The 24,141-nt window shown below is 36.7% G+C and overlaps 1 long non-coding RNA gene across 2 annotated transcripts in view; it reads left to right on the top strand.

Moving 5' to 3' along the window:
* The first annotated feature begins 8,808 nt into the window (after window positions 1-8,808).
* LOC308648359 overlaps window positions 8,809-24,141 on the top strand; it is a 318,350-nt gene continuing 303,017 nt past the window's right edge. Inside the window, exon 1 of one of the 2 annotated variants that reach the window (XR_014021800.1) lies at window positions 8,809-8,883. This is a non-coding gene — a long non-coding RNA (uncharacterized lncRNA). Of the gene's footprint in view, window positions 8,884-9,588; window positions 9,665-24,141 lie in introns of those variants that run through there. The other variant, XR_014021801.1, reaches the window with a different exon arrangement.

Raw genomic sequence — 24,141 nt, 5'->3', positions numbered from 1 at the left:
CCTTTAGCAAATAAACACATTAATTCCAAGAAACGATTCTTGCTTTGCTTTTTATTTCTCATGGTGATTAATTTTCTAATCATGATAATCATGTGATCATGTCAATTATACCAAACTTTCCATTATGAAAAGGTTTTATATAATTTACCCATTTATTGAGCTGGGCATGTCAACCCTTCATCATCATCAAACAGCAGAGATTCCAACACTTCTAGGACTAAGTAGGCCCAGAGGATACAAATATGTAGCATCTTGGCTTTTTTAAACTTCTGTTTTACTTCTGAAAAATTATATGCATATGTATATATGTAAGCAGTTTTTGTATGACTCTGTTCTGGTATCAGCAGAGTAGATCTTCAAAGAGGATGGAGAAGAAATTTAAGTTCTGCAATCTGTATCCTTTCTGAGAGAGTGAACCTACATAAAGAGATGGCTTAATGGCTTCTCCATGTTGTCAGAGTACTGGAGGAATAAGATTGGAAAACTATAACAAAGGAGTTTAAGGAAGAACCATGTGTTTCTCTGAAAAATCACAGTGTGAGACTATTTGGAATGCTTGCCTAAGATCACACCCACAGCAGGGAAGTCTCTTAATAATCAGTAGTAGTTTTCCGGAAGTATCTTTCCCTTGTGCTAATTGTATAAGTAGTTCACATGGCCATGGAATAAGGCTTGATACTCAAGATGGGTTTGAAAGCACGAACGTCCCCCTCACCAAGACTATTCAGGCTGCTCTCCATTAATGATGTTCAATTTACCATCCAGTGAGTGACACTAAAATCTTGATATATGTTGCATCAGGTATCACCAGCAAGGTATCTATAAGCAGAATAATAACATTGAAACCCTTCTAAGATAGAGTTTTCAACTACCCGCTGCCCCACTAGCATAGATAACTTAAAATAAACTTGAATTCATTGTCCTTGCCCTTCAAATATATGTTAGGAATATTATTAGGGAACTCACTGTTCCAACATTGTTACAGATTTCTGCACAGCACTGCTTCTAATGGAACAGTGAAGAGGAAAATAAACATGAAAGGACTGCTATATTTTGATGTATTTCATGAACATCAACATATTTGCCATAATCAGTAATACCTGTGGTGTTAGACTGTTGAGAATGAACTTTTCAAATTTCAGTTACAGTTATAAGTCAACTTTTAAGTTATTTTGCATCTTGTTCTGGTAAGCTGGAGTCTGCTGGCTTAGAGGTAGTATTACTCTACCAGGGAAAATATTTCCACCTAGGCACACAACAGTGTTTCCACTGAACTGGAAACTCATATTGCCACCTAGACATTTTCAGTTTCTTATGACTCTAGGAAAAAAGGAAATGATGGGAATTCTAGTGTTGTCTAGTGTGATTGACCCTTACAGTGAAGGAAAAGTAGGGTTATTACTTTATGATGAAGCAGGAGGATTATGGGTATATCCCATGTAGTCTCTCAGGGCACTTTCTTATCCTAACATTTTAGGGCAGTAAAAGTGGATGAAAGAAAAAAAAAATCACAAACTAGAAAGACTGCCAAAGGCTTAACGTTTGGGATAACTCACTAGGTTAATCAACACCTACTTGAACAGCTGGGGTGCTGGTTAAATGTAGAGTGTGCAGAATGGGCAATGAAGAAAAAGAGTCATAAAATATTATCTATGCTTTCAGAGGCAGCTGTAGATAAGAGGGGAGTGATCTTTATACTTTTTATATAAAAATATGAATATATATAGCTTAATTTCCAATCTATTATTTTTTCCTTTATCACTGTATTTGGGATATGCAACCTAACACTTTCAAGAGAGGAGAATTACAACATGGAATAGTGACTATACAGGAGAAATGAAAATCTCATATATTCTGATTTTTGAGCTGGATGAAACTTTTGATGTTGAGTTTTCTTCTTTTAGAAAAAGAATAATCATGTTCATTGCTTCATGTTCATCATGTCTTGAGTATTTATTTATTTTTTTCTTTATGAAAGTATAAATTTTGGAAGACGTATTTTCACAGGGGACAGACAATGGTGGCCCTTTTCTATTCTCTTATCTTCTCAACATCCATATGCCCTTGACAAGTTCATCATTGTGTCAGTTTCCTTTGGATTTTATATCAGCAATGAAAAGGATCCTATCTTTTCTCTTATCAGTGCACTAAAGTGGGAATGGCATTTTAGCTGTAGGTTCAGCTACCTGAGATTATATGTTGAAAGAAGTGAAGACAGGAACATTTTAGAAATGACTTAACTGGGTTTGAGAAGTTCTGGTAGGAGTATTGCAATTCCAGAAACTAAGCTTCCAGAGATGGTAGGGAATGGAGCCTGAGGAGTTTCCTATCAAAGCTCTTCCTGTCCAGAGCCTTGGTCTATGTATCTCACACATCAGTGCTCCCCACATCAGTGCTCCCTGCACTGTGTCCCAGCTCCTGCTATTTCCTTCGGATTGTCCTTCAGACTTCCTATGAAGACTTTGATCTGTCTAATATCCTGTAAAGTTGTTAAGTACAATAGGTTTCTGTGGCCTCTGATTCCAGTTAATGCAAGTACATTTTTAAGACTTGTGTTATGATATATATATATATATATATATATATATATATATATATATATATATATCCTATTATATGATTTTATTATAATAAAACATAAATCTATAGTTTTATTATAAAATAGTATTTATAATAATTTATATATATTATAGCAATTTTATAATTATATAATAAAATATTCTATTACATGATTTTAATTATATAATGCATACTGTATAATAAAAAACTCAAGTTACTACTAAGTCATCATAATATTTTTGTATTCATTTGCTTTTCTTCCCATTTAACCTGATGCCCACTATTGGTATCCATGAAAAGGCACTGGTAAGATCATATGTTTTTGTAAGTCTTCTGTGCACTCATTCTGAATGAAAAGTCACTGCTTATTTAACTTAAGTGTGAATTTCATTTTCATTTTACCTTTCACTGTTAGATTGCTGATACCGATCACCAAGCGCCTTTCTGCAGGTGACACTGTGTTGAGTGTGATGTGGATTGAATAAGCAGACATGAGTCTTCCTCCCTAAAGCAGCTTGCAGCCCAGGAGAACTAGCATGCTTACAAATAAACATGAGCATTCATAGAACAGATATGGGGAAATTAATATTTTTATCTACGTATTGATATGGAGTACAATGGTTGGGTGTCAGGAGGAAGATTTGGGAGAAAAATAAGGTTTTTATATGAGAAAGGAACATGGAAAATTTGAGCGCTTTTTTTTTCTGCAATAGTCATGGTAATTATTCAACTTGGTGGTAAACCTTACAGATTCAAAATGAGTTCTTCCTCTATTCGTTAAGATAGCATCGAGAATGCTTGGCATTGACAGTGTCTGTCTGTACAGGACAATGTGCTGAGTCTGACTGCTAATAAGTCCTGCATGAAGTTGAGTCTTCTGTCTTTATGACATTTGAGCTCCTGGCATACTAATTTCATCTGACAAAATACACTCAGATCCTCTGAATGTATCCTCATATTGATCAGTTTCATATAAATAGTTGGGCTTTCTTCTTTTAAAGACAGAATCACAGAAATAGCTGTTAGGCAAGTAATGACAAAAAAAAAAAAAAACCTTGCATTAATTTTCACTTTGATACTGTTTGAGTTCTGAATAATTAAATAATACTTGATTTTAGAAAATGTTTACCAGGTAGATGTATTATACTAGCTATTGAGACTTTTGAGGAAGATATTAAAGCTTTGCATAAAATTTGACAAAAGTAAAAAATTATTGATGTTTACAATGTTAAATATCTATTTTACAGTCATCTTTGAAATGTCTAAAATTGATATATCAAACACTTCCCTTAATTACTCCACTACCTTGTCTTCTTCCTGGTAGCATTTATCTCAAGGGGAACTGGGCTCTTCTCCAAACAAGGAAGAACATGCAAATTTTGTCTATGTTAACCCCAGTGATTCTATGATCCTGTCACCAATGGTTGGTTCAGAAGTGGACTCACAATACAGCTCTGGTCAATAAGATTTAAGCATATATTAATGAAAAATTTATCCTGCTATCAACATCACAATAAATTTTTCCTATTTTTCTGTATTGGAGAATTTTAGATGAGAATATGAAGCCTGGAACTACTGCAGCTACATTACCACAACAGAAAAAACTCATTAGTTCTTCCTTATCTGTGCTTTACTTTTCATGGTTTTGATTATTCTTGGTCAATCACGATCTGAAAACATTAAATACAAATTCTGGTAAATAAACAACTTGTAAGTTTTAAATTAAGTGATGTTCTGAGTAGGGTGTTGAAATCGTGAGTGCTCTTGCTCCATCCTGCCTGGCAAGTGAATCAATCATGTCTAGCATATCTACCCTGTCTATACTCCTTGTCCACTAATCACCTAGTGGCTATCTTGGTTATCAGGTCCACTCTAGTTCTATTGTGGAACTTTTGTTAAAGCAACTCTTATTTTACTTAACAATGGCCCCATATCAAAAAGTAGTGATTGTGGCAATTCAGATATACCATAAAGAAGTCTTAAAGTATTTCCTTTAAGTGAAAAGTTAAAAGGTATAGTAAGATAATGAGAGAGAAGAAAGACAGCAAGAAAGTGAGAGAGAGAGAACGAGACCACATTCACATAAGTTTCATTAAGGTATATTATTATAATTGTTCTATTATTGTTGTGGTTAATCTCTTACTTGCCTACTTTATAAATTAAATGTTAACAAAGATGTATATGTATGGAAAGAATATAGTATGTGTAGAGATAGGTATTATCCATAGTTACAGGTGTCCACTGGGGGTCTTGAAACATATCTCCTGTGGATAAAAGGAAACTGCTATAATCCATGACAAAGTCCGAATGTCAAGACCTTCGAAGCAGAAAGATGAAAACAAGCTAGTTTATGGATAACATCATTGAGACACGGAATTTTATCTGAAACTGCCCTACCTCTGTACTGTAAAGTGACACATGAAAGGCATTATAATGTAAATCGCTTTTTGTTAGATTTTCTATACCTGCAGCTAAAACTTCTTAAGTATTCTAATGTCTTCATTACCAAAACAACAAAAACAAAAAAAATAAAATTCCTACATATGCATATATTAGAGTGGCACTCTTATAGTATTATTAAGATTCCATTGAGAAAAGCAACTCCTCTACAAAGTAGAGTATTTTATCATTGGCATGTTGCTGTACCTTTGCAGAGAATCACTAAGTGCATTTGTAGTGGAAAAGGGGATTTTTACATTATGGTCTAGTCTGCTGTTGATTGAGATGGCTTGTCATTATTTTTATAATCATTAAATATCAACTCTACACTAATAACTGGTACTCTCTAGATCTCAGTTTTCTTTGGAGAAAATTGAAGGGATTATATAAGGTGATTTCTAAAAATACCAGCTCTAGATTTCTGAGTATGCTTATTTATTTATTTATTTATTTGATTTTTAGAATTTTTTTTGCCATTATACATGAGCTCTCTTATTTTTTTGCATTAAAATTCTGAATACACCTTTGTACCACAATTTATTTTTAAATCAGAAAAGGTTTCTTGTAAAAAGTTAATATATTTTGACACAAGCATGGCAGAAAGCACTAGGAATAAAACACTACCTCGTACAGATCCATGACCCCACTGACCATTGAACACAAACATTAAGTAATTGCAAATATAACAGCAAGAACATTCAGATGTGATGCAAAGGGTCTGAGAAATGCACTTGAAGCTAGAGATATAGGGAGGTATATGACTTATGTTTTGAAGAGATTGGGGAATTATAAAGAACAGTATTCATGAATTTGACGGTAGAATGAACATTTAATGCAGTTGAGAAATTCAAAGGAATCAAATAGAGTCAGGGTAGTGAGAAAGGACATGTTAGATGAGGTTGAACAGAAATGTAGGTGATCTTTGAACACTGTTAAATAATATGTAACTCATCACAAGAACAATAGTCATTGTATGGGGGGACACAATCGGCAAAGTTGGAGGGATCCATGCCTTTGTCTCTCTGCACATATCTGCTCTTCTCTCTCTCTCTCTCTCTGAACACATGGCTCAATAACTCTTGAGCACAGCACATCTATCAATATGAAGGCTTCATTGTCAGGGCCTTCACTTTTGGTGCTGAGTGAACTTACCTACAAGGTTCTTCAGATCAGGAGAATGAAAGAAAGTGGAATAAGCCATCAGTTGTTTTTAGTGTGTTAGGGATTGGACAGCCAAATGATACAAGCAAAATCAATCCTACAATGAAGCAATACATGGATGTATAGGCTGTTAAGTAAATTAGAAGGGAAATTAAAGAATATAAATAGCTACTTACACCCAGTCTAGGGAGTTATTCCTGAGTCTACAAATTGGTATTAGTGCAATAAATAAGAAAATTCAAATGTTTTCTTATACTAGCCTGTTGACATATTTTAATCCCAGATGAGCCCTCCCTGAATTTTCAAATTGCTCCTATGTTTTTAAAATACTCTGTTAACTCATCTATTGATGAAATGTAATTTTTCACTCTTTATAACAGATATCAAGTCCTAAAGAATACCAAGATTCTTTCTGCCTAAAGATACTGTCAATAAATAATTTGTCCTTATTTTAGAGATTAAAATATATTTTTTCTTGATATGTCCTTTAGGGATTCTGGAAATTGATCACTGAAATTGACTTTCTATGTTTTTCTTCAGTTTTGAGTTGATCTTTGCTAATTTCCTTTAGCTCAAGGCTTTTGGTAGATGATAAATTGTTTCTACTTCAACAAAGGTAGAATAAGATGACATGTCATTCTTAACAATAATAAAAAAAAAAACATGCGACTTGTGCTCTGCAATTCGCTTATTTCCATTTGACCAGTGAGCTATTGAATTTTACATCTATCTCTTCAAAGAGTATGATCTGATAAACACTGGTCCAATGGCATACTCTGATAACTATGTAGTTTATACTTGGAACATCTGCCTTTTTCAAGGAAAAATTATAGAATCATAATTTTTCAAGGTACAGAGACTGATGAAAGTAGTGCCTACCATATTTCTAAATGTTGTGTTTTTTTTTTACTTTCTTGACATGATATATTTAGATCTCTTTTATATATACAGTAAAAGGACAAAAATTGTCACAGCTCTCCCAAAGACTTAATGTAAGTTTTGAAGGAGATCAATTCAGAGTGGAATAAAACTTGGGACTTAGTAAAATATTACCTTGGGTACACACTAAATTGTACTAAAAATAAAAAAAAAATAAGAACTCAAAAAAAATCAACTCAAAATCTGGTAATGTTTTGGAAAGCTACCAATGCAGACAGAACTTGAACACAGGATCCAGTTGAGGGACATGTACAGAGTGGAGCCTGACACTGTGTGTTGCTTTGCCACTAGTTAATTGCCAATCATCAAGTGACAGATCCAAAGGGCTATAAAGTTAAGTGGAGGGTAGCAAGTGAGAGGAGAGGACTCTGAAATGAGTTTTTATCAGTTTTACAGGACCCAGAAGATAAGAGTTCCATGTCATCTAGGCAGCCAGAACCTGAGAGGCCAATATGTCTGAAGAAATGAAGTATGTTTAGGTGAACTTGATATTTTGCTCAATGTTCTCTTTTAGGTCATTTGTTGATGTATCAGATGCCAAACACAAAGTAGCAGTTAAAAATATGGGAAGTCAAGCAGAGATAATGGAGTCTTCATGAAGGAAAGAAGAAGAAATTGGGAATCAAGGACTGGTAGGGAGAAGGGGCCATGATAAACACATCAAAGTTCCAGTTAGGACCATCAAAGGCTACAACTTTGGAGAAAGTTGCATTGTTTATGTGGCTGTCACAGGCTAGATGTAGCTATTGAGCTTGTGAAATGTGGCTTTTCCAAATTGAGATACATTGGAAGTATAAACATCACGCCAGATTTTTTAACCCTTTGGGCATAAAGAAAAAAAAAAGTAAAAAAAGAATATTAAGCATCAGATTAACAAATTTTACATTGATAACATGTTGAAGGAGTAATGTTGTGGAGGTTGGGTGAATCATAATAATACAAATGCTTTTCTTTTTTCTTTTGGAAATGGGCTATTATATAATTCAAAAAGACCTATGTGACTCACATTATATTTCCACTGTGTAGTGCTGGTTAACTGTAAATCTGAAAGGAAACAGCTCTCCCAAAGACTTAATGTAAGTTTGGAAGGAGATCAATTCCAGGCCAGATTAAAGATGGTCTTTACTTTTGAAAAGTACTTACCACATCAAATAAAAATGCTCTCTGGAGGGAGATAACTACAGTCAAATCCTTACATAATTGTTATATTTTGAAAATATTGATGGTTAATCAGTAAATTTCAAGCCTTTTAGAGGGTAGGACTAAATATTTGCAAAACAACAGAAAAAAATGAGCGAATAAATATACCCATAAAAGATTTCTATATTGACATTATTATCAGTCATAGACTTTAGAACAGGGGGAGGGAAGAAGGAGGGAAAGGGGAAGTACTGGGGACTGAATTAGAGTAAATTATATTATGTACTTTTATAATTATATCAATATAAATCCTTTTGTTATATATAACTAAAAAGAACTAATAAAATTATGACTAATATGGTCAAGAACATAGGTGCCATTCCTGTAATTCCAGCAACTCAAGAGAATGAGACAGAAAGGATCCCAAGGTCAAGTTCAGCCTGATCAAACTAGTGAGACCCTGTCTCAAAATACACTTTTTTAAAAGGCCTAGAGGCGGGGGATCCAACATGGCCGCCGGCGAGGAAGCAACGATTCCAATTTCTCCACATTAACGGGATCAGAAAGACCCATTGGAACAGCGGCAGTCTACCTACTGAGGAACTTCTAGCAAAATTCCATTACGAGGGGACCTGCCGGGAATTGGTAGGTTTATTAGAAGTGTCAGTTTGTCCCAGACAAGTGGATCTTGGCCGGCCACTCGGGCGCGGAGGTCCAGACCTGCAGCCACCAGCCGCTTCTGCAAGCGGCCGGCAGCCCAGAGCGGCGTGGCCCGCCCGAACCCACAGACGGCACCCGCCATCCCGCCGTCCTGGGGAGGCCCTGCTCTCGCTCTGCGAATGGCCACCACGCCTACCAGGCTCGTACCCACGCGGCCGCAGCTGCCCGGCTCTAAAGGCGGCCCCCCGGCGGGTGCAGGGGTACAACCCCGCGGCCAACAGCCGCTTCAGAAAGCGGTTGGCGGCCCCGAGCAGCGTGGCCCGCCCGAACCCGCAGATGGCACCCGCCATCCCACCATTCCGGGAGGCCCCGCTCTCGCTCAGCGAACGGCCACCCCGCCCGCCTGGATCTTAGCCACGCGGCCGCAGCTGCCCGGCTCTACAGGCAGCCCCCGGCAGCCCGGCACAGCAAGAAGTGTCCCTGCCTGGCCCAGCAGACAGCCCGTGCCCTCCCGGCTCTACTAACAGCCCCGCCCACCCGGTGAACGGCTCCCCACCCTGAGACAGCGTGAAGGGAATCTAATCAACCCTTTATGAAATAGCGAACTGGGAACTAAAACCAGAGATTGTGTCAGACCAGAGACAAGCCAGTTCCACCCCTCCCTTCGGACACTCCAGCAAGGAGCCAGGGGCCCACCATAGCAGAGAGGGGAAGTCACCAAAGTTCGGCCAAAGAGATTCCTTCCCAGCGGAATCTACTTTAGCAGGTGTGTGACTCCCACCCACACCAGATACAAACAACGGGGAAACTTCAAAATCTCTCCGTGGGCGTGACTGTACGGGCCAAAGAACCCTTGACCCCCAACTCCCCCTACTGCCAGTGACTAGGGCGTGACTGTAGGGGAAGAGGGAAGCAGAGAAGACTCCCCACCCCCAAATCCCCCAACCGCGAACTGGAAGGGTGTGACGGTAGGGGCAGAGGGAAGCAGAGAAGACTCCCCACCCCCAAATCCCCCACCATGAACTGAGAGGGTGTGACAGTAGGGGCGGAGGGAAACAGAGGACACTCCAGACCCCCAACTCCTCCTACTGCCAGCAGTGTGGTTGTGACTGTAGGGGCTGAGGGAAGTAGAGGGGATCCTCGACCCCCAACTCCTATTACCACCAGCAGCGACACCAATGGTCTTAGCTGCCAGATTCTGAAGGTGTGCCCACCAAAGGGGTACGGAAAAATTAAACAATTGACTCCCAGACCACAGCTCCACAGCACTGGGGCTTAGATGAATGACAGCGAGAGTACTCAGTAGTTAGGGAAATAGAGCACTCGGTGGGGCTGAAAGTGTAACCAAATCCTTGGGGAACTGCCTCCGGTGAGCAGGACCTGGCTGGCTGGCAGGAGGAAGGGGAGGAGGGGCCGTAGAAGTGAAATGGCTCTGGACCAACAGGATTGAGAGACTCCCAGGAACCGCCTTACAAGGATTGCTGTTGACACATTGAGGACAAAACTCAGCCCGGAGGGCACAGCTTTGCCTACGGGAAGCGAAGAAAATGGATCTCTAAGACCTAATTTTATTTCCTATTCCATTTTAATTTTTTCTCTCCCTTTACCCTCTCTCTCTCCCCTTCCAAGTTTTAGTGCTCTTTCCATTCTCCTCTATGCTATCTATCTCCCTCTCCTTCTTTCTTTTCAAGAGCACCTACCTTCCCCTTCCCCCCAACTTTCATCCCAAGCATTACATGCTCCATTTCGCATAACTGTCTAAATACAAATAGGTGTGCACCCTCCCCCCGCGCCCGCAAGGTAGCCGGACCTGCAAACCACCAGCAGGTCAGGCCCAGCAACCTGGGAGTGGCAGAGCCTCCCCATGTGCCTGCAAGGTAGGCACACCTGCTACCAACCAGCAGAACAGGCCCAGTGGCCTGCCGATGTGGTAGGCAGAGTGCCCCAATTGGAGGAGGAGCAGAGCCCCTGCCCGCGCCTGCGCAGGAGACTTTGCAACTATACAAGAGTAATACAAATATATAGGGGGAAAATTCAATAACACAACAGTCTCAGTAAGCAGAAAGAAATGTGAACAGTATGAAGAGACAAGGAAAGAAAGGACCACAAGCAATGCAGGTCAACTCAACATTAGAAGAGGTAATATCTGCAGCAGATGGAATGTCAGATAAAGAATTCAGGAGATACATGCTTCAGATGATCTGGAGTCTCAAGGAAGACATTAGACAGCAAAATCAGACAATGAAATATCTCTTCAACAATGAAATACATAAACAAATCCAGGAAGCAAAAGATCAACTATACAGGGAGATAGAGGTTATAAAAAACAAACAAACAGAAATCCTAGAAAGGCAGGAAGCAATAAACCAACTTAAAAACTCAATTGAGAATACTACCAGCAGAGTAAAACACTTAGAAGATAGAACATCAGACAATGAAGACAAAGTATTTCAAATTGAAAAGAACATAGACAGCTCAGCAAGACTGTTAAGAAACCATGAGCAGAACATCCAAGAACTATGGGATAACATTAAAGGACCAAACTTAAGAGTCATTGGGATACAGGAAGGCACAGAGTTCCAAACCAAAGGAATGAGCAATCTATTCAATGAAATAATTCGAGAAAACTTCCCAGACTTGAAGAATGAGACAGAATCCCAAATCCTAGAAGCCTACAGGACGCCGAATGTGCATAATCATAAGAGATCCACACCTAGACACATTATAATGAAGATGCCCAACATACAGAATGAGAGAATTTTAAAAGCTACAAGAGAAAGGAAGCAGATTACATTTAGGGGTAAACCAATCAGGATAACAGCTGATCTCTCAACACAGACTTTGAAAGCTAGAAGATCCTGGAATAACATATTTCAAACACTGAAAGAAAATGGGTTCCAACCAAGAATTGTGTATCCAGCAAAATTTAGCTTCAAGATGGAAGATGAAATTAAAACCTTCCACGATAAACAAAAGTTAAAAGAATTTGCAGCTAGAAAACCATCTCTCCAAAAAATCCTCAGCAAAACATTACAGGAAGAGGAAATGGAAAATAACAATGAAAACCAACAGTGGGAGGTAGGACAGTAAAGGGGGGAAAATAATCAAAGAGGAAAACAAGCCATATTCAGTAACATAAATAAACAAATATGGCTGGAAGGATAACCCATATCTCAAAAATAACCCTAAATGTTAATGGCTTAAACTCACCAATTAAGAGACACAGGCTAGTAGAACGGATCACAAAACATGACCCAACAATGTGCTGCCTACAGGAGACGCATTTGATAGGAAAAGATATACATTGACTGAAGGTGAAAGGTTGGGAAAAATCATATCACTCATATGGACTTCAGAAACAAGCAGGAGTGTCCATACTCATATCAAATAAAATAGATTTCAAGCCAAAGTTAATCAAAAGGGATAAAGAGGGACACTACATTCTGCTCAAGGGAACCATACACCAACAAGACATAACAATCATAAATATATATGCCCCCAAAAATGGTGCAGCTATGTTAATCAAACAAACTCTTCTCAAGTTCAAGAGTCTAATAGACCACCATACAATAATCATGGGAGACTTCAACACACCTCTCTCACGACTGGACAGATCTTCCAAACAAAAGTTGAATAAGGAAACTATAGAACTCAATAACACAATTAACAACCTAGACTTAATTGACATATATAGAATATACCACCCAACATCAAGCAGTTACACTTTTTTCTCAGCAGCACATGGATTCTTCTCAAAAATAGATCATATATTATGTCACAGGGCAACTCTTAGACAATATAAAGGAGTAGAGATAATACCATGCAACTTATCTGACCATAATGGAATGAAACTGAAAATCAACGATAAAAGAAGGAAGGAAAAATCATGCATCACTTGGAGAATGAACAATAGGTTACTGAATGATCAATGGGTTATAGAAGACATTAAGGAGGACATTAAAAAATTCTTAGAGATAAATGAAAACACAGACACAACATATCGGAATCTATGGGACACATTGAAAGCAGTTCTAAGAGGAAAATTCATTGCATGGAGTTCATTCCTTAAAAAAAGAAAAAACCAACAAATAAATGATCTCATACTTCATCTAAAATCCTAGAAAAAGAAGAGCAAAATAACAGCAAAAGAAGTAGAAGGCAAGAAATAATTAAAATCAGAGCTGAAATTAATGAAATCGAAACAAAAGAAACAATTGAAAAAATTGATAAAACTAAAAGTTGGTTCTTTGAAAAAATAAATAAGATCGACAGACCCTTAGCCATGCTAACGAAGAGAAGAAGTGAGAGAATTCAATTTACTAGCATACAGGATGAAAAAGGCAATATCACAACAGACACTTCAGAAATACAGAAGATAATCAGAAATTATTTTGAATCCATATACTCCAATAAAATAGAAGATAGTGAAGGCATAGATAAATTTCTTAAGTCATATGATCTGCCCAGATTGAGACAGGAGGATATAGACAACCTAAACAGACCAATATCAATTGAGGAAATAGAAGAAACCATCAAAAGATTACCAACTAAGAAAAGCCCAGGACCGGATGGGTATACAGCAGAGTTTTACAAAACCTTTAAAGAGGAACTAATACCAATACTTTTCAAGCTATTTCAGGAAATAGAAAAAGAGGGAGAACTTCCAAATTCATTCTACGAGGCCAACATCACCCTGATTCCTAAACCCGACAAAGACACTTCAAAGAAAGAAAACTACAGACCTATATCTCTAATGAACCTAGACGCAAAAATCCTCAATAAAATTCTGGCGAATCGGATACAAAAGCATATCAAAAAAATTGTACACCATGATCAAGTAGGATTCATCCCTGGGATGCAAGGCTGGTTCAATATATGGAAATCAATAAATGTTATTCACCACATCAATAGACTTAAAAATAAGAACCATATGATCATCTTGATAAATGCGGAAAAAGCATTCGACAAAGTACAGCATCCCTTTTTGTTCAAAACTCTCGAAAAAATAGGGATAACAGGAACACACCTCAACATTGTAAAAGCAATCTACGCTAAGCCCCAGGCTAGCATCATTCTGAATGGAGAAAAATTGAAGGCATTCCCTCTAAAATCTGGAACAAGACAGGGATGCCCTCTCTCACCAGTTCTGTTCAACATAGTTCTCGAAACACTGGCCAGAGCAATTAGACGAAAGAAATTAAAGGCATAAAAATAGGAAAAGAAGAACTTAAATTATCACTATTTGCAGATGACATGATTCTATACCTAGCAGACCCAAAAGGGTCTACAAAGAAACTATTAGAGCTAATAAATGAATTCAGCAAAGTGGCAGGATATAAAATCAACACGTATAAATCAAAGGCATTCCTGTATATCAGCGACAAACCCTCTGAAATGGAAATGAGGACAACCACTCCATTCACAATATCCTCAAAAATAATAAAATACTTGGGAATCAACCTAACAAAAGAGGTAAAAGACTTATACAATGAAAACTACAGAACCCTAAAGAGAGAAATTGAAGAAGATCTTAGAAGATGGAAAAATATACCCTGTTCACGGATAGGCAGAACTAACATCATCAAAATGGCGATATTACCAAAAGTTCTCTATAGGTTTAATGCAATGCCAATCAAAATCCCAAAGGCATTTCTTGTAGAAATAGAGAAAGCAATCATGAAATTCATATGGAAAAATAAAAGACCCAGAATAGCAAAAACAATGCTAAGCAGGAAGTGTGAATCAGGTGGTATAGCGATACCAGACTTCAAACTATACTACAGAGCAATAGTAACAAAAACAGCATATATTGGTCCCAAAACAGGCGGGTGGACCAATGGTACAGAATAGAGGACACAGAAACCAACCCACAAAACTACAACTTTCTTATATTTGATAAAGGGGCTAAAAGCATGCAATGGAGGAAGGATAGCATCTTCAACAAATGGTGCTGGGAAAACTGGAAATCCATATGCAACAAAATGAAACTGAATCCCTTTCTCTCACCATGCAGAAAAGTTAACTCAAAATGGATCAAGGAGCTTGATATCAAACCAGAGACAAGGCATCTGATAGAAGAAAAAGTGGGCTACGACCTACATACTGTGGGGTCGGGCTCCAAATTCCTCAATAGGACACCCATAGCACAAGAATTAATATCTAGAATCAACAAATGGGACTTGCTCAAACTAAAATTTTTTTTTTTCTCAGCAAAAGAAACAATAAGAGAGGTAAATAGGGAGCCTACATCATGGGAACAAATCTTTACTCCTCACACTTCAGATAGAGCCCTAATATCCAGAGTATATAAAGAACTCAAAAAATTAGACAATAAGATAACAAATAACCCAATCAACAAATGGGCCAAGGACCTAAACTTACACTTCTCAGAGGAGGACATACAATCAATCAACAAGTACATGAAAAAATGCTCACCATCGGTAGCAGTCAGAGAAATGCAAATCAAAACCACCCTAAGATATCATCTCACTCCATTAAGATTGGCAGCCATTATGAAGTCAAACAACAACATGTGCTGGCGAGGATGTGGGGAAAAGGGTACACTTGTACATTGTTGGTGGGACTGCAAATTGGTGCAACCAATTTGGAAAGCAGTATGGAGATTTCTTGGAAAGCTGGGAATGGAACCACCATTTGATCCAGCTATTCCCCTTCTGGGTCTATTCCCTAAAGACCTAAAAACAGCATGCTACAGGGACACTGCTACATCGATGTTCATAGCAGTACAATTCACAATAGCAAGACTGTGGAAGCAACCTAGATGCCCTTCAATAGACGAATGGATAAAAAAATGTGGCATTTATACACAATGGAGTATTACTCTGCATTAAAAATGACAAAATTATAGAATTTGGAAGGAAATGGATGGCATTAGAGCAGATTATGCTAAGTGAAGCTAGCCAATCCCTAAAAAACAAATGCCAAATGTCTTCTTTGATATAAGGAGAGTAACTAAGAACAGAGTAGGGAAGAAGAGCATGAGAAGATGACTAACATTAAACAGGGATGGGAGGTGGGAGGGACAGGGAGAGAGAAGGGAAATTGCTTGGAAATGGAAGGAGACCCTTAGGGTTATACAAAATTACATACAAGAGGAAGTGAGGGGAAAGGGAAAAATAATACAAGGGGGAGAAATGAATTACAGTAGAGGGGGTAGAGAGAGAAGAGGGGAGGGGAGGGGAGGGGAGGGGGGATAGTAGCGGATAGGAAAGGCAGCAGAATACAACAGACATGAGTATGTCAATATGTAAATCAGTGGAAGTGTAACTGATGTGACTCTGCAATCTGTATACGGGGTAAAAATGGGAGTTCATAACCCACTTGAATCAAAGTGTGAAATATGATATATCAAGAACTATGTAATGTTTTGAACAACCAATAAAAAAAAAGAAAAAAATGAAAAAAATAAATAAAATAAAATAAAAGGCCTAGATGCAACTAGCTCAGTGGAGAGCACTTGTTTACCATGCATGAGGCTTTACTTTAATCCCAATACCCATCCCCCCAAATACATGTATACACACACATAAAATGGATAATAACAGCATTACCAGGTAGCAATTATAAATATTAATTATTAATATATTAGGTGCTCTTATTAAAATATTGAATGAATATTAAAATATGATACATTTTTGACAAAGATTATCAAACTGGATAAAACAATTATACATAAATGCATAGATATAAAAAATGTACCTGATATATATGACTGTTATGTATTCCTGGAATGAATAAATAAACAAAAGGGAAAAACTGGCAATGAAAAATAAAATAAGCAAAATTAAGAATTGATTAAATGGGTTTAAAAGTGAATTAAACATGAATAATTTAAGATTTTTCACTATAAGAATACTCACTAGAAGAGGTTCATACTACAGAACAGACTAAAAAGGGTGGATAATAAATGCTAGAGCATAATTGCTTATTTCTAATACAATGAAAATTCAAATATACATGCTATTTGGAAAGAAATGAAAAAGAGAAAAAGTCAAAACCTATACTTGAAAAGGAACTGGTTAAGAATTGTTCAAAGCCAGTGAAAAGCATCAAGCCACAGATTTCAAGAACTTAGTAACATACATCAATATAAATTCAAAGAAAATTATATGTAAGCAAGCCAGCAGTAAAATACTAAAATTAAATACACAGAATACAAATCTCAAATGCATCTAAAGAACAAGAGCACACTATTTCAAAATTTCAACAGTAAACTGACAGTTGATTTTGCAATAGAAATGCTAGAAAATAGATGAAAATTGAATGACATTTATACAGTATGAAAATAATTAACCTCAAAATTCCATATTCCCCAGAATAAATTAAGCTTCCAGATATCTTTGCATATATACATGTTACCTGTGTGTTTTTGTTTCCAACAGTACACACTAAATCAACTATTAATGGGAGCTTTTCAAACAGGCAAAAAAAATTATTTTTAGATTTAGATTAGGAAATATAGGATGAAGAGTAAAAGCATTAGATATCAATGGTATAAAAATGGATACATGTATTTAAATCAAGTGTGGATATATAAAATAATGTATTCTTAAAGTTTATTAGGGACTTAAATTCTGTCATAAGTAATATTCATTTATATTGGAAAAGCTGATATAAAGTCAAAGATAAATGTGTTTATATCAACAGTAAAATGACAAAAATGAAGAAAAGAATATGCAATTAACAAGTCATAGAGGAGAGAAATAGAATGCTGAAAATGCTTTATTTATTCAAATGAAGGTAGAAACAGAATGGGAATAATTTGGCAGTAGGAAAATTAGTAAGCTGGGGAATCAAAATTCATGAATATCTGTAATAACATTAAGCTACATTATTATTATATTAGGTGCTCTTATTAAAATATTGAATGAATGTTAGAATATGATACATTTTTTACAAAGATTATCAAACTGGATAAAACAATTATACATAAATGCATAGATATAAAAAATGTACCTGATATGTATGACTTTTGTATATGTCATATCTATATTATATATATAGGATATATGTGTGTACATACATGTATTCACCCACAAAAGTGTTTAGGAAATCAAAAGATAAAAATGTGTATTCTATAAACACTGAATAACAATAACATAAAAAAACACCAGTGTAGATATTATAGGAGCAGAAAATATGGATGTTAAAGTAAAAATATTTTATGGCTATAAAAGTTTCAGTCTTTGATAAAAATTCAAATTTGCATGCACCAAAAGTTATAACCTCAAAAAAGGACACTTATAAAACTAAAAGAAGAAATACATGATTTACAATGTGTGTATGTGTTTGTGTGTTGTGTGTGTGTGTGTGTGTGTGTGTGTTTCAAGTGCTAGGGATCAAACCCAGGGCCTCACATAAGCTAAACAAGTATGTTACTACTGAGCTATCTCCCCAGCTCAAATATTTGCTTTTAAACACCTTATTCAGATGACAGGAAACATTAATTTTCTAAGAATATAGATGATAAAAATCACATTATCAAAATTGACCTTGTTTACACATATAGAAATCTGCACTCAAACACTTTAAAATGCACATTTTTTTCAAATACACATAAATATTTTACCAAAATGACCACATACTGATCCATAAAGTAAATCTCAACAAAATGCAGAATACTGAAATCATGAAAGTATATTATATAACAATGTAGTTATGCAAAGAATATTTGAGTCTGCTGGCATGGTGGTGCATGCCTAGAATCCCACACTGACTTCTTTGGTTGCTGAAACAGGAGGATCACAGGTACGAAGTCAGCCTCAGCAACTTAGTGAGATCCTGACTCAAAATAAAAAGATGTGCTCCAAATGTGTACTATGAGTTGAAATGCATTCTGATGTCATATATAACAAATTAGAATGAATACATAAATCAATTTTAAAAACAGAGCTGGGTTTGTAGCTCAGTGGTAAAGCACCCCCCTGGGTTTAGATCCACAGTACCAAAAAAAAAAAAAAAAAAGTTATATGAGTTAAATAGTTGATGGTGGATCCTAGAAAACATTTTCTGTTGAATGATAATGAAAAGTCAACTTTTCCAAACATGTGTGATTCCACTTACACTATGCTTAGAATGTGATGGGGGCCTCAGAATCTTGTTATTACAAGAGAAGAGTTGAAATCATTGACCCAAGCATCCACCAAAGATCACAGAAAGTCTATACTCCCTGAAAAGGAAAAGTTAGGAAGCAATGATTTTGAGCAGAAATATATCCACCAAATATAAGAAAAAAGTACTATAGAGAAAACATCAAAGTTAAAACTCATTGCCAGAAAAAAGGTAAGCAAAGACAAATTAATTACCTAAATCAAGAATTGGAGAAAAACAATATTAGTTAGATAAAGGGATATTATAAAACTTTATAGCAACTATTTTGATCAGTTATGATTCCTAGTAAATTCCTAGTGAAATATACAGAGCTTTGTAAATCCTATGTAAGAATTACTAGCACTGTTTATTCTGTTTCTTAATGCATCAAATGTGTTATTAAAAGCAATCCCTAAAGAAAACTCAGGACCAGAGCTTCACCTTTAATTTCTTTCAAGTATTTAAGAATGAAATAACATCTATAGACTCCTTGAAAGAAGAGAGAAATAAAAAAGTGAGACTTTTTTTTCCTAAGACCAGCATAACCCTGATACAGAAACTGATGAACAATTACTGGTATAGTGATATAGTGAAATACTGTATGGGAATTAAGATATATTGTAATAGACAAATACCAACAACATAAAATGTAACTAAAGGGAGTTAGAAAAACTGGAAAGTATTTTGTATTCAAAGGTACATTGAGTATGATTCTATTTACATACTATTTCTAAATAAGCAGCATGAATTAATGGTGTTAGTCATCATGATACTGGTTTATTTTATCTAGGAAGGTGGGTTAGTGACTAGGAATACAAAAATAAAAGGAGAGCCTGGTATCTTAAAAAAATGCCTGTCTTTTTTTAACATTTTAACTGGTGGGTTTACATGGATGTGTTCATCATGTCATACTGTATTTGCCTACTTTCCATATGTAGATTGTATTTCAATAAATAAGTTTGTTTAACATGTTACATACTCAATTAATTATAGATCTGAGATATATCCAAAATATTAGTAGGGGAAAATTTACAATTAACTGATTTAGAGAAAAGATGTATTATACTTGTATAATTTTTATAGAAAATTATGTGACCAAAGTGTTGATACTTGAAAAGTCACTACCCCAAAATATAGTAAAACAATGTTAAAGGAGCATGTCAGATTCTTGCTTGGTAAAGGCATTAAGTGACTTTTTGGGTGGTATAATTCAACATAGATCTTTTAGAATGATTTTAGATATGCTTACAGAAAAACAGCTCCCACTGTTGAAATGATAAGGGAGGGGAGCCATGAGCTCATCTGAGAAGAGGGCCAAGGTGAGCAGACAGTGTTATATTGACCCAGCATCTTTCCTTCTTACTGCTTTGCTCTGCACAGAATTTAACTTGACTCTGACTAAAGATACTGTGGTCTGTGTACATGAATTTTATGTACATGTCTAGTAATGGTGAGAGATGACCTGGCTTTCCTTGACTTTCTGAGAGCAAGGAAGAACGTCTTCCCAACCTAAATGATCTCATTACCCAGAACTGGATTAAATGGAAATGGAATAAAAGTATACTTAGAACACTCAGACCTGTACTTGAAGGTGGGACTCAACATCCCCAAAGGAAGAGGCTGTATGAAGATACTCTGGGTATCTGAAAACCATTGGAAGATGTGCTAAGTGGGAGGGAGATGTAAGCTCCTTAAAGTAATCCCTGGTGTTCTCTAGAAATGTGCATACAATACCTGTTCATCAATCCCATTCCTTACAACCTCCATCTTATTTATGGTTTAAAGATATTTTTGCTTATTTTGTATCTAATAGGACTTTTATTTTGAATATCTTCTGCAATTAATTATCTTTGGCTTGCATTTGGCTGGAAGTCCTTTTGCATTTTTTATAAACCTGAACAGGTTCTCTTACATTCTTGCATTAGAGTGTCCTTTGACATGCACTCATTTTTTTAGTTTTATTCAGGCTTCAGTCATGTTCATATTGCATTTTTTGTTAGCCTTTGGTTTCTTAATGCCATTTCTTTGCACTGAATTCTTTAGCATAAGTCCTGTCTTCATATACCACATGCTTGGTGGGATTGAGAGAAATGCCCATAGAGAAGGCCCAAGATATGGGTTCCTGGAAAATGGAGGTAAGGAACAATAAAGGGATGTTGGATCTGGATGTAGCCCAACACTTTGGAACTCAGCATTCTGATACTTTGTGCTAAGAAGGGTTAATATGTCAAATATGTGCCATAGAACTTTGAGAAAGCTTCTTAGTTTTGAACCAGGTATCAGTACACCAAGGTCTCTTTAGTAACATCTGTGTGGGAAACGTCACTTACAGTTTCAGCTGAAAGAAATGGATATTCATTAATACTTGTTATTCAATCAATAACAGTACAAAGCATACTGCTTTTATTTCTTATTTGCAACAGAAACATCCAAACTCCCTGTTGTTCTCTGTGGCATCCTGTTACCTGCCTATCCCATACCGTTGCCATCCTATGAACCTTCAGTAGTAACAGATAACACACAAACACACACAAACACATATTCACAGAGGAATTGGGGTTTCAAATCCAAGGTTAAAATATGTGTTTTAATTCACAAGTGTCCATTTTTATAAAATAATTCACAATCATGTTATCTTAAAATGAATTTCTCTATATATCTGAAATAAAATTTCATTCACAAAATTTTATTTACAATAAACATAAGGGTTTATTGAAATAATTAATGTTCCATACTTGAAATTTTCTCAGGGCTGAGGTTGTAGCTTAGTGGCAGAGCACTTGCCTTGCATGTGTGAGGCACTGGGTTTGATCCCCAGCACCACATAAAAAATAAACAAAGATATTGTGTCCATCTTCAACTAAAATAATTAAAAATAAAATAAAATTTTTTTCAGTATGACAAGAGCATATACCACATTATTCTAAAAAGTATTCTTACTCAAGCTCTTTCTGAAAATTGCAGAATAAAACATTTTATTTTTTCAGATATTGGTTTAACACACCACTGTTTACTGGGAATGTGATATGGTGTCAGACATCTAATATCTCTCTCTCTCTCTCTCTCACACACACACACACAGAGAGAGAGAGAGAGAGAGAGAGAGAGAGAGAGAAAGAGAGAGAGAGAGAAACACTCATGCACACACAAAACAGACTTTATATAATTTTTTTCACAAAATAAGGAAGACTATTAAAGCTAGATCTGCTCAAACCATTTTAGAATTAATCCTCAAAATTGGATGACAACTTTTGAAATGATAGCATGCTTTCCCCCTTGACCTGTTTTGGAGACAGCAGACACCAGGGCTGGGTAAAACTGGTTATTAGTCCACTAATGCATGATATGTTTTATGAATAACTGTAAGAGAAGAGCTTGAAACCTCCAAATATAAACTAATGATAAGGTTATGCAAATATTACTCACCCTGATTTGATCAGTGTACATTGTATACATGTATTAAATTATCACATTGTATTTTACCAATATATGAATTAAAATAATAATTTTAAAGAGCTTTGGAACTTTGGAGAGGTTCACCTTTCTTGGCTTCTGTTTCTTCTTTCACAGAATGAAGGTTGTTTGGAGAGTTGAACATAGTATCCATGGTCATTCAGACCTTTTATCTCACTGAACAATGAAGATATGATATGTGACAAGCTCTTTAACTTCCTCAAGTTTTCCATTTACAAAACAGGGCAATGCTTAACCCACAGAAGAAGATTAAGATCTGCATGTTTCTGAGTGCAGAACATGGCAATAACTCAGAGGCATGTGACAGTGACAAGGGCTTCTATCATGTGTTAGGAACCATTCGAGGAAACTAGCATAAAATTAATGAAAGGCAGCATGGCTATTGACTTTTAAGAAGTTATCAAGCTTGAGATACTGTACAGATGAAAGGAACAGTATATGTAAAGCTGTCTGGTATACATTGCTTTCTCTCTTTTGGCACATTTTATGAAAGTTGAGCTCTGATGCTCAAAGTCTCCATTTGGTGATTTGTAATGAATAAGAGATCCAAGTAAGTAATGTTCACATCTTAATCTTTGATAATTCGTTTTAAATTGTTGCAGGTTGTATGTTCTACTTGGAAGGCAGTCTTTCTACAGGTTTTTATTGAGAAAAATGTCATTTCCACAAAATTCCAAAATGCTCACCACCATGGTTGTAATTAATATCTTTATTTCGATAATGAGTTGAGAGTGTCTCCCAGAGGGAAGGGGACAGTTATAAGGTTGTGCACATGTGTGCACATTTACACACTCATATATGGACATACATGCTCAGACCCCCATGCTACAATGAGCTATGCCCGCTCCCTGCCAAGGTGAAGTTATCCACCACAGGGCGTGTTAGGAAACAGCTGATGGCTGGTGGCCTTCCATTCCTTCTAGAGAAACACAGCCATTGAGGCCTGAACATTCTAGTGACACAGTTAACAGGGCAGGCAGCTGGATTTGAAAATGAAACCGCTGCAAAGTAGAGACTGCTTTGCTGGGGATCAGAAAGGACTGGGCTGCTCCTTCGGTCTCCTTCTGCCAGTGCGGGGTGTTGATATTTATTAGAAGTGCTAGTAGTCGTGGTAATGATGATAACAATAAGAGGAAAAAAATAATAGCAATAATACCTGTATTTGTTTCTAGAAAGACAGTCTAAAAGGGTTAAGACTCAGAGGAAGGCACCACTACGCAGAGGCTGTAAACCCACAGCAAATGGAAGGGTATAAAGAAGCCCTGGAAGTGACTGGGGAATAATAAAATAAGAGCGAAGCTAAACCAGTGACCCTTGTCGGCAGTGAAAAGCGGGAGATTAGAAAATGTTTCATGCTAATTTCCATGGAGATTTCTTTAATTTAGCGAAGATTGCTTCCCGGATCCGCCTGGCCCGCGACGGCCCGCGTCCTCGGTGGTCCGCGCCGCCCGGCTGCTCCGCGCGCGGTCACTCGGGCAGCTCCGACGTCTCTATCAGCCTCTGCCCGCGCCACCCGCCCGCCACCGGCTCTCCTTCCCTAGCTCTCGCTTTTTTTTTTTTTTTTTCTTTTCGCAGCAGTCTTAGGATTCTTGTCACATGATGGCTTCATCGGGGCCCTTCTCCTCCTGATCCTTTCAAGCTCTTTCTCCTGCCTGGCAT

The sequence above is a fragment of the Spermophilus citellus genome (assembly GCF_964194105.1).
Source record: "Spermophilus citellus genome assembly, chromosome: 4".
NCBI classification, from domain to species: Eukaryota; Metazoa; Chordata; class Mammalia; order Rodentia; family Sciuridae; genus Spermophilus; species Spermophilus citellus.
Note: the sequence above shows the minus strand (reverse complement) of the source record. Positions and strands in the feature narration are given on the sequence as shown.